We start from the raw sequence: 14,105 nt of genomic DNA, 5'->3' as shown, positions 1-14,105 counted from the left end.
GGAGTGATCCCAGGCAGGACAGGGTCCTTGTGCTGTGGAGAGGGTGTTGTGTGGATCAGAGTTGCTGACAACTCACCCTCAGGGACATTCCAAGAGGGACAACAAGGCAGGGATTATCTGAAAGGGAAGCAATTATTGCCTTTTGTCCTCTATTCTTGGCTGGCTGGCTAGGAAAGGGAAGATGGAAATGTGTCTTTCAGTTACGGGGAAGTGCTGAAACTCCAGATATTTATTTTTCTCTGAGAGTGCAATTCAACACACTCTGGCTCACAGAGCAGCAACATCTCCTTTCCAGCCCCTTTAGGGCTGGTATGATGTTCTCAGCAGAATCCGCACACACATAGAGATGTTCCTGGGCAGTGCTGAGCTGCCAGGAGGTTTGTGCAGGGAAGAGCTGAGCACACAGGAGGTGGGACAGACTGACACTGAGAGCAGTGACAGGGAGTTGACATGGGGACAGAGAAACTGCTCCCGGCAGGAACAGCTCCAGGCAATGGAGACCTGGGCAGGGGGAGAGAGGGACCTTCTGCCAAAAGTGCCATCACAGGGGGAACTTGGGCACCTCCCTGACATCCCCTGCAGTGTTGATGTCTACCCCTTAGCAGTGCTGCCAGGCTCCTCTCCCACCCACCACAGCTTCTGTCCTCAAGTCTGTGGTGTCTTGAGCTGAGGCACTTCCTTGGCAGCCCAGCTTCCAAGAAGGAGAAGCTCCTGAGGGCCTGTCCGTGTCTCCCTGTTCTCTCTCAGCAGGAGCGCTGGGCCATGTCTCCTTGTCCACTCGGTGACTCCGCTGCCTGTGTTCTTCCCTCAAACTCTCTGCAGTTGGACTTTCAGCTGAAGATCAGATACTGATGCTGCAAGTCCTGCCATGCAGATGTCTCTGTGGGAGCAAATTCCCTAAGCCCATCATGCCCTCTGGGGCTTCGGGATGTGCAATGTGTGGGGCTGGGGAACGAGCCCATTCTGTCCCAGTCAGAACAGCTTTAGGACACCCCAGTGCTTCCCTGGCATGATATTGTGAATTATGATTACGATATAAGTAGATTATAATTGTCTATAAACACAAGAACTCCCCCCCTTTCCCAGGTCCCGGTGCTGGAGGGCAGGGTTGACACCTTGGGAGCCCACAGGAAGAGGCCCTGATCCTCACAGCACAATCAGAAAGCACAAACCAACGCTCCAGCCAGGGACATGACCACAACGGCTGCCAAAAAGGAGAGAACAATTTACATTTCTGTATGTGGTGGCACAGGTGGGAGTAGAAGAGGGATGTTGGTTGAGGGGGGGAAGAGATTTTCTGGGAGAACTCTGTCCTGATTTCTTTACGTGCTCTCCTGTTTTCACAGTGCCACATGCCCACAGGCAGCAAACGTCCAACAGCAGCTCCATCACCCAGTTCCTCCTCCTGCCCTTCACAGACACACGGGAGCTGCAGCTCTTGCACTTCTGGCTCTTCCTGGGCATCTACCTGGCTGCCCTCCTGGGCAACGGCCTCATCATCACCACCATAGCCTGGGACCAGCACCTGCACACCCCCATGTACTTCTTCCTGCTCAACCTCGCTGTCCTGGACCTGGGCTCCATCTCCACCATTGTCCCCAAGTCCATGGCCAATTCCTTCTGGGACACCAGGAACATCTCCTACACAGGATGTGTTGCACAGCTCTTTCTCTTTACCTTCTTGGTAGTAGCAGAATACTGTCTCCTCACTGTCATGTCGTACGACCGCTACGTTGCCATCTGCAAACCCCTGCACTACGGGACCCTCCTGGGCAGCAGAGCTTGTGTCCACATGGCAGCAGCTGCCTGGGCCACTGGGTTTCTCACTGCTCTGCTGCACACGGCCAATACATTTTCACTGACCCTGTGCAAGGGCAATGCCCTGGGCCAGTTCTTCTGTGAAATCCCCCAGATCCTCAAGCTCTCCTGCTCACACTCCTACCTCAGGAAAGCTGGTCTTCTTATAGTCGGCTTTTCTTTCACTTTTGGCTGTTTTGTGTTCATTGTGGTGTCCTACGTGCAGATCTTGAGGGCCGTGCTGAGGATCCCCTCTGAGCAGGGACGGCACAAAGCCTTTTCCACCTGCCTCCCTCACCTGGCCGTGGTCTCTCTCGTAGTCAGCACTGTCATGTTTGCCTACCTGAAGCCCCCCTCCATCTCCTCCCCATCCCTGGACCTGGTTTTGTCCTTTCTGTACTCAGTGGTGCCTCCAGCAGTGAACCCCCTCATCTACAGCATGAGGAACCAGGAGCTCAAGGATGCCCTGAGGAAACAGATGACTGGATTTCTTCTGAAGCTATAAACTGTCTCTAAGTTCTTCTACATAAGAGTTATAGGCCAACTCATTGCAGGTTCATCCTGTGTGCAGTATTTTTTGTTTCTCCTTGTGTTTGTTTATTGTGAGAAAGTTTTAATTTTCTTTGTAATTCACTGCCTGCTTTTCTCACTGAGTGGCTATGTCAGTGACGAATTAATGCTCTCTGTGTTTGAGCAAAATAAAGGGACTTTCCACAATTTTTTTTCTACTAACATTGTAACTCCAAGGCCTTTCTGGAGCTGCAGGGACAGTTTCTGTGACTGGAGTAGGGGAATCATGTCCAGTATGGCAGCTGTGCCAGGGAGCAGCAGCGCTTGTTCTTCCAGAGCTGTTCTGGTTCCACTCCACACTCTCCTTCTCATCCCTGGTGTTGGTGCAAGGCCTGAGTGCTCTGGCAGCTTGGTCACCGTCCTGCTGTGTGTCAGTGCTGTGGGCGCAGGCAGGGACAGGCAATGGGCACTGCTGTGACAGAGCTGGCCTCACAACAGCCTTTCCATATAGAAAGGTGATCTCCTATGTACAGAACATGATGGTTTATGTCTTCAAGCATATGAGTACAAAAGTGTCTCACAGATGTAACCCCAGTGTACAGCTGATCAGAGTGTGTGTACAGGGCTGGCACACAGCAGTGTCCTCTCACAGCCAGGCTCCTGCCAGAGACCTGCAGGACCAGCAGAGCAGGGCTGGACTGTGCCCCTGTGCACTGGACACCCCATGGAAGGAGCCTCAGGTCAGTCATCATGGACTGGCCCCTCACAACCACCATTTGCAACCCTGGCCTATCTCCCCATCTCACAGAGGTTGTTCTTCCCTCCACTGAGGGACCCTGAATGAGTAGGTCAGAAATCCATGTTTGCACTGTTCAGATGAGATGTGAGCACACACATCATGTATGTGAGGTGACATGAACCTGAGTGAGGAAAAATTCCATCAGCTATTCCTGGACGTTCCATGAAGGCCTGTGGGACAGACAGTTTCTCGAGGTCACTTCACGTTAGGAGTAACAGCTCATGGGAAACCACCCACTGGGATCTTCTTCCTTGAACTGAGCTCCCTGTGTCCATTCCTCATGATGTGGGACATGTCAGATGAGTGCAGAGCATGTGACACGCCACAGGGCTGAGGTGCCTCCCATCCCTTTGAATGGCAACAGGAGGCCAGAGGGACACTGTGACTCCTGCCTCTGTGTGTAAAAGGGACAGACTCTGTCTCTGAACATCCCTGGGTGCATAAGGAGCCCATGAGGTAGGGTCACTTGTGGATGCTTGATGAAACTCTGACATTTCTGTGTGTGACTCCAGGAACAAACTCCACAGGCCCACTGAGATTCATCTCAGCTGCCTTGGACAGGCTCATTGCAAGTGCTCCTGTCTGCTACATCACCCTTGACCGTGATTCTGGATTGTGTTCTCAAAAGTGCCATAGAAATCAGAATGGTTCTGGGGTCCTTAGAAACCGCAGACCTCAAACCCATCTTGAAGAAGAGCAGGAATAGGAACTGGGAGCATTACAGGCTGGCCACCCTACCTTGCTCCCTGGGAAGGTGTTGGGAGACGTCCTCCTGCAGCCATGTCCAGGAATGTGAAGGACAAGAAAGGGATTGCTGAACCAGAATGGACAGGGGAAAGAAAGGCATGTTGTGTACAGGCTGTTTTCAAGGCTCAGACATGGTCTCCTTCTGGCTACCAAGTGCAGATTGGGAAGTGCAAACAGGATATGAGGAGTAAGAAATGTCACTGGAAGGGCAGTGCTGTGGTGCAAGAGGTGACCCAGAGGGAGCTGGATCAGCCCATGGTTTGTGTGCCAAAGAGCAGCCGGTGAGGGTGCAGACACAGCAGTGAAGGTGCAGAGATGCTGGGTGAGAGCAGGTGGGAAGCGAGATGGGTGTCTGCAGCCTGCAGGGAAAGAGGGGCAGGGGCAGCACCGTGTGGAACAGCCTGTGGTGGAGATGGCAAAGGGCGCTGTAAGGCTGGAAGGGACCCACAGAACCCAAGTCTGTGTCCCCTTGGCCAGGGCAGTTGTCTCTGCCACTGACCCCAGGAGCAGACATGTTGTCCTCATGGCACTGGGGCCTCGCTGCCTCCTTGCAGCCCCATGGGGAAGCTGGAGGTTGTTGTCCCAGTGTTGTCCTTCCCTGGGCCTTGCACCCCCACATCCCACGGTCCCAGGAAGAGCCCTGAGCCGTGTGTGAGGGACAGGATCCCCCTTCCCATTGCCTGGAGGTGATGGCTTCTCCTTTCCGCTGCAGAAAGCAAACCAAGGGGTTTCTGAGCATCAGAGCTGAAGAAAAGACTCAAAGGAGACCTCATGGTGGCTACAGCTTCCTCACAAGGGGAGAAGTAAAGGAAGGTACTGATCTGTTCTCTGTGGTGACCGATAACAATACCCAAGGGAATGGAAGAAGGGTGTCCCAAGGGAGGTTTAGGTTGGACATGATGAAAACGTCCTTCCCCCAGAGGTGCTGGACACTGAAGAGGCTCCCCAGGGAGGTGTCACGGCCCCAACCTGACAGTGTTCAAGAAGAGACTGGACAACGTCCTCAGACACACGGGGTGACCTGTGGGGTGTCCTGTGCAGGGACAGGAGTTGGACTCCATGATCCTTGTGAGTCCTTCCAACTCAGAACATTCTATGATTCTATGAAACACTAGGTCATAAGTCCCTGTTTTCATTGTCCAGATGAGTTGTAAACACACACATCATGTGCATGTCCAGTGTGTGCATGTGGTGAGATGAACCCAAGGGAGCACAAATGCCATCAGCTGTTCCTTGGGGTGCCATAAAGGTCAGTGGGACAGAGATGGTGTTCAGGGGTCTCTTCCAACCTGTGTTATTGTAGGATTCCATGAATCTTTTCCTTGGAGAGCTCTTTCATGTCAGAATAGACAGAGGAAGGAGAACAAAAGCAGAGGCAGAAGCACAGATGTAAAATGCCCCAGAGTAAATACAGCAGCTCCTCTGAGGAACGTTTCTCCACTCAAACCCTTGATAGGGATTGTATTTGATAAACATGATGAAAGCAGCTCAGTTTGATCTGCTCACACACTGGACCACAAGGAGGGTGATGGTGGGTACGATGTCATGTGGTCACTTGTGTCTCAGGAACTCATAGTCCAGTAGGAACCAATGGGTGTGGAGGGCACTGTGAGGTCACTTCTGCCTCTGCAGGGGATTGGCCAACAGCAGGAACATGACTGGGAAAGGACTGTGTGGTCACACACACAGATGAGCAATGGGGCCCAATCAGCATGGCTTGATGAAAGGCAGGTCCTGCTTGACCAGCCTGATCTCCTTCTGTGACAAGGTGACCGCTGAGCAGATGAGGGAAAGTCTGTCGTGGGCAGTGAATGCGCCACACGGGCTGTGGGTGTTGTGTCCTTAGACTGCAGTGAAGCCTTTGACACCGTGTCCCACAGCATCTCCTGGAGAAGCTGCAGCTCATGGCCTGGATGGTGTATGTGTGATGGGTAAAGAACTGGCTGGAAGGCATTTTAGAGCCACTTGTCCCCTTCCTGTTCACATGGGCTTCCCATGAATGCATCACTGCTCTACCCCAGTGTAGACAGGCACAAGGCCTTCTCCACCCGGACCTCTCACCAATGCCACTGTTTTCTATAGCACCCTCATCCTGGACTGTGGGATGCCCAGAACAGCCCTCCCAAGACAGTTTGACAAAGCCTTTTTTCTACACCTTCCCCACATCCCTGCTCAATCCCCTCATGTACAGTTCAAGGACCAGAAAGGTTGGGTGCAAGTGGAACTTTGAGAAAAATGGTCAGGAAGGCTTTGAGGTGCACAGAGAGCCCATCAACACGTTGGCAAGCTGGTCTCTCTGAACAGGCCCAGAGGACCTGGACAGCATTTGCTGTGTCCCAGAAACTCGCCTGGAAGTTTGGGATATGGAGAAAAGGTTTGGTCTGGGAAGGGACAGACAGGGGCTGGTGGAACTGGCTGGTGTGACCGTGAGACGTCTCTCCAACACCTCAGAAAAGTCCTGGCTCTCAGGGAGGCTGCATGGTCCTCTGAGAAAGAAAATAGCAAACATGACTTATCATGGAATCATAGAATAATTGGGACTTGAAGAGACCCTTAAGATCATCGAGTCCAACCATAACCTAAAGCTGGCATTAAACCATGTCCCTAAGAGCCCCATCTATCTGTGTTTTAAACACCTTCAGTGATGGGGACTCCACAACCTCACTGGGCAGTCTGCTCCATTGCTTCAAAACCCTTTCCCTCAAGCATTTCTTCCTAATATCCAATCTAAACCTTCTCGTGTGCAACTTGAGGCCATTTCCTCTTGTCCTATGACTTGCTACTTGGGAGAAGAGACCAACACCCTCCATGATAAAACCTCCTTTCAGGTAGCTGTAGACAGCTAAAAGGTCTCCCCTCAGTCTCCTGTTCTCCAGGATAAAGAGCTCCAGCTACCTCCACTGCTCCCCATCTGACTTGTTCTCCAGACCTCTCACCAGCTTTGTTGCCCTTCGCTGAACTCACTCCAGCACCCCAAGGTCTTTCTTGTAGTGAGGGGCCCAAAGCTGAACACAGAATTTGAGGTGCATCCTCACTAGTGCCAAGAACAGAGGGATGATCACTTGCCTGGTCCTGCTGGTCACACTATTCCTGATGCATGCTGGGATGCTGGGGGCCTTCTTGGCCACCCGGGCACACGCTGGCTCATGTTCAGTCACTGTCCATCAACACCCCCAGGGCCTTTTCCATTGGGCAGATTTCCAGCCACTCTTCCCTGAGCCCGTAGTGCTGCCTGGGGTTGTTGTGACCCAAGTGCAGGACCCAGCACTGGGCATGAAATTGAACAAGTACAAGTGTTGAATTGTTCACCTGGGATAGAGTAACACTGAGTGCAAGTGTAGATTGGGAGAGAGTGGCTGGAGAGCAGCCCTGCAGAAAGGGATCTGGCGTGATGGTTGGCCACAGGGTCAACAGGAGGCAACACTTTCACCCAGCTGTCAAGACAGTAACCCCCATCCTGGGGTGCATCAAACACAGCATGGCCATGTGGTCAAAAGAGGTGACTATGCTGCTGTATTCAGCATTAGTGCGGCCTCACCTTGAGTTCTGTGTGCAGTTCTGGGACCCACATATAATTACAACAAGGATATAAAGGTCCCTGAATGCATCTAGATCATCTCCAAGCTCATTGGAGGCCCTTAGGAAGAGTTCCTCTCTCCAAATATTCAGCCCAGCTTGTTACTGCATGAACAACCAGGAGAAACTGCCCCTCGACCCTCATGCCAGACCCCATCTCCTCCAGCCCACACAGGCCGTGATCTCCCCCTTGGCACTGAGGTGGTTCCAGGGACCCAAGAGACACCTGTTGGTTGGGGATATGGTGTCCTTCAGTGCTCCTCATGGTACCTCCTGCTGGGCTTTGTGCCACTGGTCACAACGCCCTGAGCCTGGATGTTCAGCCAGTTCTCAGTGGTGCTGAGCAGGAACATGCCCATGAGCACATTGGGCTGCACTGGGAGGAGCGTGGCCACCCAGACAAGGGCAGTTATTGCCCATCGTGACTCAGCACTGGTGCGGTCACATCTGGAGCAGAGTGTCCCAGTGTGAGGTTCCCCATTCTGGAGGAACGGGAGGAGCTGTCGTGTGGCCAGAGAAAGTCTGGGTCATGTGTGGAGATGTTGAGAGACCCAAACTGCTTTAGCCTGGTGAAGTGGAGCCTGAGGAAACGTGCTGGTTTTAATGAAATTGGATTAATTTTCTTCATGCATTTTGAAAATCTCTCCTTCACAGCCAGTACAGTCTTTTGTTTAGATTTACTATGAGAATAATGAGATAACGCTGTTTCTTCCCTGGGATAGAGTTCATTTTGTCTTTTAGCAGCTTTACAATGTTTGTCATTTGCTATGAAAGGAATGTCAGAACTCACTGAGATCTTGGCTGTTGTCAGGGAAACCAAGGACTTCTTTGGCCATCCAGCTGTGGATGCAGATTGGCAGGAGGGGACACAGACAGGACAGCACCTGGATTGACATGCAGGCTCATCAATGACATATTCCCTATGATTAGCGCCATGCTCAGTCTAAAGCTGGAGCCGGCTTTTGGGCTTGTTACATTCGTTACTTTGGGTTTTCCAGCTGGTTTGGTCAGTTCCATTCACAAGTTTCATCCTGTCAGGAGTTCGATGTCAGTTCGGCCTTTTGCCGTTCTGCCATTTTGCCGTTGGCCTTTGGGCCTTTCTGCCTGTTGCCCTTTTGCTCTCTCTGGCTGGGATGGGCTGTTCAGGACCAAGGTGCTCCCTTCTGCAGGACTGGCTGCTCCGTGTGACTGGAGTTACACGGGAGATAGCACTGAGTGTATTTTCTTAATTTAATTTATCTATTTCTATTTAATTTACCTTGACTATTGTCAGTGAAACCAAGGACTTCTCTGGACTGCAGCTGCAGGTGCAAACTGGTAAGAGGTGGCACAGACAGGACAGCACATGATTAACATCCAGGTCAATTAACGAGCTATTCTCTGCCATTAGTGTCATGCTCAGTATAAAGCTGGAGGTGCCTTTTCCAGCCCATTAGTTTTGGTTTTCCGACTACATTGCTTAGCTCTGTTCGGAAGTTCCATTCTATTGGGAGTTCAGTGTTAGTTCAGTTTTACGATGTTTTGCGGTTTTTCAGTTGGCCCTTGGGCCTCTCTGCCTTTTGCACTTGTACTTTCTCTTGCTGGATCAGCTGTTCAGGACCAGGGTGCTCTCTTCTTTTGGGCTGCCTGTTCAGCATAACTGGAGTTCTGTGAGGGACTGCACTTAGTGTCATATATTTTACTTTATGTATATCTTAGTATAAGTATATTATTAGTAGTAGTGTATTATTTTTACCGTCTTATTAATTTTTTGTCTAAACCCACGAGTTTCTCCCTTCCCATTCAGTTCTCTCCCTTATCAGACCTGGGGACTGGGAGCAGGATGTGAGCAGCTCTCATGGTCTTAGTTGGTGGCTGTGGTAAAACCATGACAAGAAAGGGCAGTAGTAGCTTCAGAAAACCTGAAAATTACTTTCCAAGATGACGCCTTTTATTTTATATTATTTTACTATTTTTGGTAGCGGGAACAGAAAGAGAAAGGAAAATCATCAGAAACTGCAGCTCTGGAGGTCCAGAGTGGAGCTCAGGATCAAGAAATGTCATTCTGAGCGCAGTCCTGTGGTCATTCAGAGGGACTCTGGATCAGCCATGACTTTGTGTTTCCAGGAACAGCTGGTGAGGATGGAGAGACAGCAGCACAGGTGAGGACACACTGGGCTGAGAACAAGATGGGGAAGCACACGAGGTGTCTACAGCCACTGGGGAAACAGCCACAGGCCTGGGACAGTGCAGGATGGACTGTGGTGGACATGGCCAAGGGCACTGGCAAGGCTGGATGTCCCTGAAAGAGCCAAGGTCTTTGTCCCCTTGGCTCTGGCTGATGTCCCTGCCAGCGAGGCCTAAGAGGAGACACATGGTTGTCATGGCCATGGCACCCCATTGCCTCCTTGCACCCCCAGGGAGTGTCACACCATTGTCCTGCACTGGGCATCGCACTCCCCACAGCCCCAGGAAGAGCCCTGAGCCACACGTGAGGGACAGGATCTCCCTTCCAGGGGCAGGGGCTCAAGGCTTGGCCATTGTCCTTCATCAGACAAACCAAGGGCTTTCTCAGCATCAGAGCTGCTGCACTTTGCCTTTGCCTGATGCAATCACTGCCTCCAATTATCTGCTCTAACGAGTCCCTGGGAGGCTTTGTCAGTAACAGCCCTCAGTGGGGCCCATTAATGCTTCAAGGTACTTTGGAGTTTGTTCTGGCTTGAACTTCTTGAGCAGATTCTTCAGTCTGTGCTTGGTATCTGACATTCATGGACTCAGCACCAAATACACCACGGGGCTCATTAAAACACAGAAAGCCCTAACAAGCAATGTTTCTTTCCCTAATTTTCTTCAAATCTTTAAGACTTGCAGAACTAACTAGAGAGGTTTCAATGGGACACTTAGTGATGAATATTTCAAAGATTTCATAAAGGAGGGTTTTTTTATTTCAAGGCTATTTTCAATCATTTTCCAGTGTATAGAAGAAGTGACAGCAGCATTCTACACTGGACATTGATCCCGAGGGTCTCCTGAAGACATCTGGACAGGCAGGAGAACAGTCCTTGAGGCTGGACACTGTATAGACAACCTGGCTCCTCACCCCCACCCCTAGTCTGCCGGGTCCCTCATTGGCCACCAGAGATTGCATCACTTTTCCTCCATCAGACTTCTCCACTGAGCTCTGCAGGAGATGCTGCAGCTCCTGTGCACCAGCTCCACCTGCTCTCCTGTGCAAACACTGCACAGTTCAATCAACAGCAAAACACTTTCCTCAGCTGTGTGTGTAAGTGGATCTGATGAGGTCCAGCATCCACAAGGGACACCCACACAAGAACTGCTTTAGACAGAGAGACAGGAGAGGATAGAAATAAACACAATGAACGTGTTGACTGCCATGTCAATTAGAGCTCTGAAGAACGGGGCAAGTTTGTAACTCCCTGAAGCTCAAAGCAGAAACCAGACAGTTGAGAGGCCACTGAATGACCAAAGAGCAAGTGGAGGAGAAACCTGAGAGCACTGGGAAGGGCAAACGTCCAGACAGGGCTGGAAAGTTGTCCTTGGACAGGGACATTGAATCAGGAGAGGTGGGAACTCTTGAATGACGAGGGAGATGAAATTATAGAGTGTTGGTAATAAAGGTACAGGAGAAGACCAATATTTCTTCACCTCCGCTTAGTACATCAGTCAACACTTGTCTCACCATAAACAGCCAGGGCCATTTTAGGGCCCAGTGTACCTGAGGTGCTGGGCTGGGATTGGCATCTGTCACACAGGACCTGGGGAGACCAGAGCATTGTGCAGTGCAGGTGGAGCCTGGGCAGGGGTTCCCGGGGCATCTACACTGGCACCAGGTGTTTGTGTCCCTGGAGCTGAAGACATTTGTGTCCTAAATCCATGCCCAGTTCTGGAAAACTCTTTCATTAACTGACTTCTGATGGCCCTACAAGCATGAAGCCGAGATCATGTTGTGTCTTGCACAGCGCCCCATGCCCTCTGAACCTGCCCTGCCCAGGACTCCTCACACGTTGCCCAGAGCGAGTCACACTGAGGTGTTGGCTGGTTCCCTGGCTGGGATGTTGGTTTAGATGGTCACCAACAGCACAGGTGGGTCCTGCCCCATCATCGCCTGCTCTGCTCCAGTCTGAAACAGAGCCCAACATCACAATGGGATCATGAGAGAACTGAGGCTGAAGGGACCTCAGGAGTCTGCAGTCCAACCCGTCACCAACTGGGTCACACCAAGGTGTTCAAGCCTTGATTCAATCAGAGCTTTAGCAGGACTAGAGAAGTGATCACCCCTTTGTACTGGGCACTGGTGAGGCTGCACCTTGAATCCTGGGGTCAGTTTGAGGCCCCTCATGGCAAGGAAGACATTGAGGTGCTGGAGAGAGTTCAGAGGAGGGTGACAAGGCTGGTGAAGGGTCTGGAGCACCAGTCTCACGAGGAGCGGTTGAGGGAGCTGGGGCTGTTCAGCCTGGAGAACAGGAGGCTGAGGGGAGACCTAATTACTCTCTACAGCTGCCTGAAAGGAGGTTTTATCATGGAGGGTTTTGGTCTCTTCTCCCATGTAGCAAGTGATAAGACAAGAGGAAATGGCCTCAAATTGTACACAAGAAGGTTTAGATTGGATATGAGGAATAAATTCAGGGGAAAGGGTTTTGAAGCAACGGAACAGACTGCCCAGTGAGGTTGTGAAGTCCCCATCACTGAAGGTGTTTTAAAGACATATAGATGAGGCTCTTAGGGACATGGTTTAGTGCCAGATTTAGGTTATGGTTGGACTTGATGATCTTGAGGGTCTCTTCCAACCACAATTATTCTTTGATTCTATGATAAGTCATTTTTGCTATTTTCTTTCTCAGAGGACCATGCAGCCTCCCTGAGAGCTAGGGCCTTTCTGTGGTGTCTGTCCCTTCCCAGACCAAACCTTTTCTCCATTTCCCAACATTCCAGGTGAGTTTCTGGGACACAGCAAATGCTGTCCAGGTCCTCTGGGCCTGTTCAGAGAGACCAGCTTGCCAACATGGTGATGGGCTCTCTGTGCACCTCAAAGCTTTCCTGACCATTTTTCTCAATGTCCCACTTGTGCCCAACCTTTCTGGTCCTTGAACTGTACATGAGGGGGTCGAACAGGGATGTGGGGAAGGTGTAGAAAAAAGGCTTTGTCAAACTGTCTTGGGGGGCTGTTCTGGGCATCCCACAGTCCAGGATGAGGGTGCTGGAGAAACCAGTGGCATTGGTGAGAGGTCCAGGTGGAGAAGGCCTTGTGCCTGTCTACACTGGGTCAGAGCAGTGATGCATTCATGGGATGCCCATGTGAACAGGAAGGGGACAAATGGCTCTAAAATTCCCTCCAGCCAGTTCTTTACCCATCGCACATACACCATCCAGGCCACGAGCTGCCGCTTCTCCAGGAGATGCTATGGGACACGGTGTCAAAGGCTTCACTGCAGTCTAAGGACACAACACCCATAGCCCGTGTGGCGCATTCACTGCCCACGACAGACTTTCCCTCATCTGCTCAGCGGTCACCTTGTCACAGAAGGAGATCAGGCTGGTCAAGCAGGACCTGCCTTTCATCAAGCCATGCTGATTGGGCCCCATTGCTCATCTGTGTGTGTGACCTCACAGTCCTTTCCAGCCATGTTCCTGCTGTTGGCCAATCCCCTGCAGAGGCAGAAGTGACCTCACAGTGCCCTCCACACCCATTGGTTCCTACTGGACTATGAGTTCCTGAGACACAAGTGACCACACGACATCGTACCCACCATCATCCTCCTTGTGGTCCAGTGTGTGAGTAGATCAAACTGAGCTGCTTTCATCAAATGTATCTGATAGATTTCCTATCAAGGGTTTGAGTGGAGAAACATTCCTCAGAGGAGCTGCTGTATTTGCTCTGGGCTATTTTACATCTCTGCTTCTGCTTCTGCTTTTGTTCTCATTTCTCTGTCTATTCTGACGTGTAAGAGCTCTCCAAGGAAAAGATTTGTGGAATCCTACAATAACACAGGTTGGAAGAGACCCCTGAACACCATCTCTGTCCCACTGACCTTTATGGCACCCAAGGAATAGCTGATGGCATTTGTGCTCTCTTGGGTTCATCTCACCACATGCACACACTGGACATGCACATGATGTGTGTGTTTACAACTCATCTGCACAATGAAAACATGGACTTTTGACCTAGTGTTTCATAGAATCATGGAATGTCCTGAGCTAGAAGGACCCAAAGGATCATGGAGTCCAACTGCTGTCCCTGCACAGGACACCCCACAGGTCACCCCGTGTGTCTAAGGATGTTATCCGGTCTCTTCTTGAAGACTGTCAGGTTGGGGCCGTGACACCTCCCTGGGGAGCCTGTTCAGTGTCCAGCACCTCTGCGGGAAGAACCTTTTCCTCATGTCCAACCTGAACCTCCCCTTGCACACCCTTCTTCCATTCCCTTGGGTTCTGTAATTGGTCACCAGAGAGAAGACATCAATAACTTCCCCTCCTTCTCCCCTTGTGAGGAAGCTGTAGCCACCATGAGGTCTCCTTTGAGTCTTTTCTTCAGCTCTGATGCTCAGAAACCCCTTGGTTTGCTTTCTGAAGCAGAAAGGAGGAGCCATGAGCTCCAGGCAATGGGAAGGGGGATCCTGTCCCTCACACACAGCTCAGGGCTCTTCCTGGGACCGTGGGATGTGGGTGTGCAAGGCCC

At 51.2% G+C, this 14,105-nt stretch overlaps 1 protein-coding gene and 1 pseudogene across 2 annotated transcripts in view; both read left to right on the top strand.

Annotated features, from left to right (window-relative positions):
* The window catches only part of LOC308050573 (olfactory receptor 14A16-like), a gene marked incomplete at its 5' end in the record, with an annotated part of 276,539 nt that overhangs the window by 245,584 nt on the left and 16,850 nt on the right, over window positions 1-14,105 (top strand). The gene's annotated exons all lie outside the window — the stretch shown is intronic.
* On the top strand, window positions 1,379-2,313 carry LOC308050701 (olfactory receptor 14J1-like; annotated as a pseudogene). Its single transcript has one exon. The product of its transcript is annotated as an olfactory receptor 14J1-like (transcript).

Source organism: Nesoenas mayeri (genome assembly GCF_963082525.1).
Source record: "Nesoenas mayeri genome assembly, chromosome: 29".
Classification (NCBI taxonomy): Eukaryota; Metazoa; Chordata; class Aves; order Columbiformes; family Columbidae; genus Nesoenas; species Nesoenas mayeri.
Note: the sequence above shows the minus strand (reverse complement) of the source record. Positions and strands in the feature narration are given on the sequence as shown.